General features: G+C 44.6%; 1 protein-coding gene across 3 annotated transcripts in view; it reads right to left on the bottom strand.

The window, feature by feature from the left end:
- CNTN4 (contactin 4) overlaps positions 1–8,218 on the bottom strand; it is a 176,508-nt gene that overhangs the window by 83,636 nt on the left and 84,654 nt on the right. The window lies entirely within an intron of this gene.

Below are 8,218 nucleotides of genomic sequence, written 5' to 3'. Positions count from 1 at the left end.
AGGAACTAGTAGGAACATCATTATAAGGTTACAGGGATAGAAAACTGAGCCTTGATTTTTATCCCCTCTTAAAAATGGTTTCTGCACACATACTTAAAAAATAAATAAATAAAATTAGTAATTGTCAATGCTTCATCTCCCTTTCTAGGAGAGAAATCTTTTTTGGCCTTTCTTTCTTTTCTGTCTTAGGACAAAAGGAAAACAGAAAAAGAAATTATCAATTAGAGAGATAGAATCTTTTCATTCCTCAATTCTATAAAATTTACAGGTTTTTTTTTGTTTTTTTTTTTTAATTTTACAGAAAACCACTGTTACATTCCTCTGGCCACCTGCCAGTGCACAGATTTTTATACATTTTGACTGCACACGGGCACAAGGCTGGATGCCATCCTCTCTGAGGACAGCTGCAGGAGGAGTAATAGCCTAAAGCCCAAATAATGCCTGCAGGAATATATGTGCTATTTTTTACATCAATATTGACAAGAAAAGGATTGCTACCAGGAAAAGCAGCCTCTGCTTGGATGAACATCTAGGAAATGCTGCAAGAATGGTCAAAACCAACTGGAGGCAGCAAATAAAGCAGAGCATTCATCACCACTGCTTGTGCTGCAAACCATCAGGCCTTGGGAGTGAGCTCGGAAAAGCCTCATGCAAGTGCTTCAAATCGGGCTCTGAGTGAAATAACGAGATTAAGATAATTATAAGAAAGGCTAAAGCCTCATCAAAGCCATCAGGCTGATTGTGCCCGTGCTGTCTGAAGCCCACAGATTTCTTTTTGCAACACCTAAACAGGAATGAACAATAATATCGAGAAGATTTTTTTAGTGAGAAGCTTCATTTAGACCCCACCTTGCAGCCTTGCAACTGCAGAGTGCGTGGTTCAGCTCTGGGTGTCTGCCCTGACAACACCATCAAGCTCCACTTCACTTTGTCCTCAAACCTAAAAAACCCTGGGTAGCAGAGGAGGATTTTTGGTTTTATTTGCCAATAAAAAACCCCCAAACCAACAAATAAACCCACAAACCCATCAGATTAAAAGGAAAAACTGAGGAAGAAAATAATAACGCTTGCAATTCTGTCGATCAGTGGCCTGCCAACTATTGTCACAACACCAAACCAAGGACTCCAATGAACACAGAAAAATATTCTGTAAGCTCCAGTAACCCCAGCATTAGAGAAGGATTAGTAGTTAGCAATTAGTAATGATTTCAAGAGGACAATACAGCAGTGTAACAGGAATGCAAACAGGTTATTGCGAGTAGCAGCTACTCACACCTTACTTAACGAATGAGTTAAGGTGCCTTTTAAACACTTTCTGGACAGTATCAGTTCTAAACCAAGCTGAACGGACCCACAGAAGCAGAAAGGTGCATGTAGTATTTAATTTCAGCTGGATGTATTTAAAAGCTGCCGCATGACTTTGGGAAAGTCACTTCAGCTCTTGGTGACAAAGTTTGCACCTCTCTAAGGACAAGTACTTCAACTGTGTCTCTCAGAAGAGGCTTAATTAGCTAATATTTGCACAGAAGCCTGACATCTGCTTCTGAAATGCACTGGAGTGCAATGCACACACCAACACCCACCCCTTAATGGGGACTTGAATGGCTTTTCTGGCATAATGAGATTTTTCTGTAGCCTCCATTAAAACGCTGCCTTAGTGTTCAGTGCCAGAACTTGGGCAGGTACTGGGAAGTGATGCCAGTCTGACACAGATCCCTACTCCCCAAAAACGCTCAAAAGCCCAGGAGGTGCCGGCAGCAGCTGTCAGCCCACCAGCTTCTCACTTTGGGCAGGGTATTTCTGTATGGAATGACCTCCTTCCAAAACCTCTGATGGGCTTTAATAAAAGCTTAAGCACTCTAAAATGATCCAAAGCCCCTCAGGACTGAGTAGTTTGTCTCAGTAATTGGCATTTCGAAACTTTAATCAAACCCATATGGCTTTGCACAGTAACAATTACCCAAGTTGTCCAGAGTAATGAAAAATTTCCCCAAATTTTGCCTACAAAAATCAGTCTTTATAGCAAAGAAGATTCCATTATAAGCAAAACAAAAGGACTGCAGCCTTTTCTCAGGACCTGCTTGGGTTTGTGCTTTATGAAATGTGGTAATTCTTTTTCTAAGTGACTCCTAGGCAAGCACGGAAATCAAAGTTTTAAAGAAACATTTCCCAGATGGCGTCGAAGGATGGGCAAACAAACAAGGACACATCAGCTCCTGCTGGGGGGGACAGTGTAAGATGCCAGTCTGTGTAAGATGTGGCCTCAGACTTCTGTATTTACATCCCTTCTCAGTTACAGCTCCACTGATTGTCCCAGTGGTGAGACTTCTACCCCAGCAGAGCAGCTACACAGTCCCCCTTGGTTCCCATTACTGGCTGCAACAATAACAGAAATAATGGAAATAACAGAATTCCTGAACTCAGCATGCCCTGGAAACCTCGAAGGGAACACCAAGACTTCCCTCAGGAGCCTGCCAGTCTCAGGGCACTGGGGACGTGACAGGGATCCCTACTTTTTTGTGAAAGCTGAGCTCTGTCTTGCTGGCTTTGTTTGCCCGAGGAGGCTTTCCGTGCTTTGCTTTTATTTTTTCCACACGTGCCTATTTTTAGAACACAAAATACTCTGCAATTACTGGTTCTGCAATTAGGAGAGACCCCTCCGTGCAAGAGCTATTAAAAACCACCCAAAAAATATTATAGGAAATGAGATGAAGAGTCAATGATGCAGACTGGTGGTGGCAGGTGTCTGCATGTCCTTTAGAAAGCCAATTTCTGTGACTGTATCGTGTGGGAGGCAGCTCTGCTGTGCAATGCCTTGAATGACACGCTGTCAAAAACTCACCATTAGTGAGCCCTTTGTCATTACAGTTCAGGGTTTTTTCCTAATGATTAGAAAAGCAGAGCCACAGCTATTTTCACCTATTCTTCCTGTTCAACTGGCATGGAACTATTTCTGCTTCTGCTATATTCCAACAAAAATGTACACACATCAATCACTGCTTTATGCATCACTGGGTTTTAATTGCCAAAGAAAAACATGGCTAATAGGCTTGGAAAAATAAAAATGTTACTGGATTTTACTTAAAAGTCTTCCTCTAGAGACTTCTGTAAAGCAAATTTGATAACACACCAGTGACATCACTCAACTGAGTTGGTGATAACAGCAAGGAGCCTGCAAAGCACAGGGCCTGCATCCCTACAGATCATTATTCCTCCAGGGTGAGATATCCAATGAACCTCGACAGAAGGAACATAGAGTTTTTGCCCAGGAGCAGCACAGGGAGGGAGAAGGGTGGGTGATATCCACACATCTGTGCATCAAACTGGGAATTACTGGGAATTAGCACTGCCTTAGTGTCATTCCAGCTGTACTAAAAGTAAGTCTTTGGTTAGGACACTCATACTTCACTTAGATGAGCAACAAATCCGTGGGATCAGCACTTGAGGGGTTCTTTTAGCCAGTTTGTATTTTATGGGGGGTTGTGGTTGGTATTTCCCCCTGGAGACTTGGCTGTGCTTTGAACACAGGAAAATTGAATGGTTAAAAATGAATCTGATCATTTAGGAACAGATATTTTAGAAAGCTGGCACATGTTCACTGGCAATTTTGGGTATTCTGGAGTGGACAAAACACCACCTTTACTAATATAAAATGAACCTTAGAGCACCCATTCAATAGGAGATAATGATACAGGTAAGGTGTAACTTCTTTTTCTGTGTGAAATGCCCAATCCCCTTGGGTGACCAGACACAGCCAAGACACCCAAAGCCAATTTTTGAGCACGACTTAAAGAGATTTGCAGATCTTAGTGGGCTTTGCCTTCTCAAACCCCTTCTATCAGTTTAAGATAATCCCAGCAATCTATAATTTAGGGTGATCTTTAAGGTCATGTCCAGTCCTCGAATTGAAGACAAAGAGACTATTCCCTTTATGAAAGAGCACATGACTCATCCCAAGGGAATCTGATCAGGCTGGCAATGACATCAACAAAAAAACTGACAGAAGGAGTGGCCGAGGAATCCTCCTGGTTCAGACGGAACAAAGAACCTCCTGCTAAGGGATATTGGGATGCCCTCTCCCGAGCTGTTCTCATCCTGTTTGCACAACTCTCCACACACCACAGATCCCCCGTTCATGTCCTGGGCAAAGCTCACAGCCAGGCGGGCAGGGAAGGCATCGGCGTGGCTGCCCACGGGACAACCCCACTCCACTGGCTGCTGACTACAAACTGTGGGAGTTTGGCCCACAAAACCAGTCTTGGAGAGGAGATCCCAGTGCACCTCAACCCATTTCGGACGTGAGAGGACACTGGTTGGAAGAACTCCCAGGAAGGAAGGCTGAAAGCTCTTAACTGGCACCCATAAGAGACAAGATTGGCCCCCAGGAAGGAAGGCTGAAAGCTCTTAACTGGCACAGCACAAGAGACAGGATTGGCCTGCTGGTATCTGTGGCCCCACCACCCCCAAAGACTGTCTCTACCAAACTGCACCTGATTTCCAAGCTGGCCTTGATGTCAGCCCTTGCACCCATACACAGAGATGAAGTTCTTCAGGCTGTGTCCTTGCTGGTGTGTCAGGACTGCACAGAGAGCTGTGCGGGCTGGAATAAAACCCCTTCGATACAGAGCTTAATAGAATTTTAGTTTAAGAGCTGGTGTTCTAATGAATAAATTTGAGAGTCACTGATTTGAGAAATAGTTTACAAGTCTGGGCATGAAAGCTTTCTAATTTGACCTTTAGAGCAGAAATTTCACTGGGATTTCTACTTCACCAAGGAGAAAAGGAGGGAAAAAGAAGTTTTAGAGGTAAATGTCTTGTCATTTCCCCCACCCCTATCCCTGCAGGAAATTTTTTTTTTTCCATGGACTTTATTACTGTGAGCACTAACAAGGCACTGCCTGGGCAACTTTACCACTCACATCTCGAATCTCTCTAACACCTTGGACTTGGATGTCTCTATCTGGATTCTCATGTTGAGACTGTTTTAATTTTCCCAAGTCTTTCTGACCACCATCTGTTAAAGACAGGCTGATTTCTGAACCCACATGGCTAAAATTCCACCTCTCTGGGATTTGATCCTTGCTCTCAAACGGGCTGCAAGGCAGCCCCAGTGCTTATCTGCCTTCCTTCACACCACCGATCTTACAGGGAAACAGGAGTTCTTAGAAATTCCTGCAAGGCACCCATTTTTCTTTTCCAAAATCAAACCACTCTTCTCTATGATATTATGAAAAAATAAAAAAAAATCCTCCTTGTCTTCATGTTCCATTTCATAAAAACTGCCTGTTTGCCTTCTTTCTGCAGGAAATATTTCAAACATTTATTTTGAAGCAGCTCCTCTGCTTGAGACAAAGTGCTGAGGACTCTGAAAATTTTACTACTTTAATCTAGAAAATCTGGGCAGACATTTCCCCCTGAGTTAACTCGAACAGGGTTTTTTCACTCTCAGAAGTTTTTTATCTTTTCCTAGACTAAAAAAATAAAAGCTCTGTTTGCAGTTTCCTGCAGCACAGACGACTCTGCAGTGGGCAGAGAGCAGAATTCCACAGGCACAGGAGGTGGGCACAGCCCTCCCTCAGGCCATGTCTGAGCATCGAAGGTGCCTCAGTGCTCCCTGCAGGCTCTGCTGCACCTTCCCACTCTGGGCAGTGACAGGAGTGCAAATCCACACCCAAAATAATGTAAAACACAATCACTGAGTCATAGAATTCATCAAAGCCCATCCAGTCCCATGGGCAGGGACACCTCCCACTGTCCCAGACTGCTCCAAGCCCCAGTGTCCAGCCTGGCCTTGGGCACTGCCAGGGATCCAGGGGCAGCCCCAGCTGCTCTGGATGACATGACCCAAGCTCACTCAGCAGGCAGTTTCAAAGGGAAATTTCCCTTTACTTGATAAAAACCCAAACAAAGCCCACCCCTCAGAGATCCCAGTCCTCAGAGGGTGTCTGGTGGCTCAGCCTCCCAACGTTAATGCACATTTTGGTGCTCAGCAGCACCTCAGAGTGCTGATATTTTTCCACTCTGTTCCTCTCTGATGCCTAATGAGCAATGAAATGCCAGTCATGTCCGCTGCAGACAGGGAAACCAACACGGGCCAACTTCCCACAAACACATTTAAGGCTCTTCCATCCTCCACATGCCAACGCTGACTCCTGGCTTTGCTTTCCAGAGGGAAAATAGGAAAGAAAAAACAAAATAAAGATAAAGCAGCCACTGGGATAAAGTTGTTCTGCACTGGCCTTGCATCCCATCAACAGGAACAGAAATTTTCTTGCAGGATCCACCTCTGGCCTTTGCCAAGTCTGTGCTTGGCTGGGGGTCCTGGAAGTGCTATTTCCACACATTTAGAGAAAATACTGATTTGCATTGATTTAGAATCACTAAGTAAGGCTCATCCAAGGATTATAATTATTTCTTCAGCTAGGTAAAGCGCTTTATTTCATTCAGGAGGTTTAGAGGCATCACACGGGGGGGAGGTGTCACAAGAAGCATCCTAATAACTGAGCAAATAACACAACCTCCTGGTTTCTTGTCCTGTTCTCCATCCACTGGCCACACAAAACAGCAAAAGTGATTAGGATACACCATGAAAACATAACCCTACAGCTCTGCAGATGTTTACTACTCTACAATCACTTTTTGCAAGATGTTTGTGTGTTCATTTTTAAAAAAACCACCTACATCATCATTTCGTTTTTAAAAATTCAGCCCCAGATATTTAAAAAAAAAAAAATCTGCATTTTGAATATAACTTATTTTACATATTAAAGGCAAAATGAATAAATAAGGAGAGAGATGGGGAAAAAAATGTCAAACCTGTGTCTTGCTTTTCCCTGAATTTCTTAAGCAGAAGAGGACATGTGGTGCTGTGAGTGACCTGTGATCCTCAGCAGGCTCCAACACCTCCCCATGCAACACCCCCTGCCCTCTCCTGAGCTCTTCCCAGACAGAAACCAAAATAACTTCCTAAACAACACTGCAGCCTTAGGAGACTCTCAGCTTTAGGACAAGGTGCACTAATTACTTCCGCTGCTTTAAGTAATAATGTATTCAGCTTATTTATAACCCTGGGGGGGAAACAAAGCAGGTAAAAATCCTCCATTTCTGCTCTCAGTTCAGGGTCCTTCTATCCCAGATGAAAGTAAAGTAGGTTATAGATCTATCCTCTGCTGCAAACTCCCTGTTGGTCCTATTCATCAAAAAAAAAAGGGAAAGGAGAGTGAAAAAAGAGGAGCTTACATGAGGCTTAGCCTAGTTTTCCACCCATCAGAGACTGTGGAGAAGGAGCAGAGGTTGGGAGCTGGGTCTCTAACACTGATGGCTGCCCTGTGCATGGCTCAGTCAGGATTTCAGCAAAGGAGAAACACTGGGACGTGGGAACATATGGAAAAATGCAAATAAATGTGCTCATTCCTGAGTTAAGATCACCCCAACCCCAGTCCTGGGGGGACTGCCAGGTGGAAGAGCTGATTTTGGGTAAGACCAGCAGGGCTGTGATGGAGATAAATGGCATTTTTTCTTGGAAAGGCACTGGAGGAGGAATCAAGGATTTGACACTTGGCAGGAAACCACACAGTTTAAATGTTTGTGTCTCTGCAGAACTGGGGATGCCCCAAACAGGCTGCGCCCTGCTCTCACAACCTGACAGCTTCAGGGGTGTCACAGGGCACGGAGCAAAACAGGGATGGCACATCCCAGTGGGATTGGGGAAACCTGGGAAAATGGGGTCTCTGCAGCGGGCAGAACTGGACATTCTGGCTCGAAAATGATGCTGATTTGCAGAGTTTTGTGTTGCTGCCACAGAGCCACCCCTGGGCACCACAACAAACCCCTCTGCCTGGCCTGGATGCACAGAGGCTCGGCAAGGCTTCAGTGGGAAAAGGAGCGAGATTCTGGGGGATGCAGGGGAAACTGGGTCATGTTAAGATAGTGGATTTCTGAAGATGTAAGAAAAACTGAGACAATTTAATGATTTAAAGCAGATTTGTGGTGCAAGCCGCAGTGGCTGGCTGGGAGTGTCATCTCTGAATTGTGACCGTGTGTGGGAGGCAGCGCGCTGATGAAAATGCCAGGAAAAAGGGAATGAAACTGTGGGAAAAGCCGGGGATTTGAAGTCCAGGTTCTGAAAAAACAGAAGGGGTATCTGGGCAAGAGACAGCTGAGTGGGATATTTCAATAGTGGGGTGCAAAGCAGCCTTGGAGGACAGGGATGCATTCC

This window comes from Corvus brachyrhynchos, unplaced genomic scaffold (genome assembly GCF_000691975.1).
Source record: "Corvus brachyrhynchos isolate BGI_N302 unplaced genomic scaffold, ASM69197v1 scaffold95, whole genome shotgun sequence".
In the NCBI taxonomy this organism is placed as follows: domain Eukaryota; kingdom Metazoa; phylum Chordata; class Aves; order Passeriformes; family Corvidae; genus Corvus; species Corvus brachyrhynchos.
The sequence above is the reverse complement of the archived record's forward strand: the minus strand, read 5'-3'. Positions and strand labels throughout refer to the sequence as shown.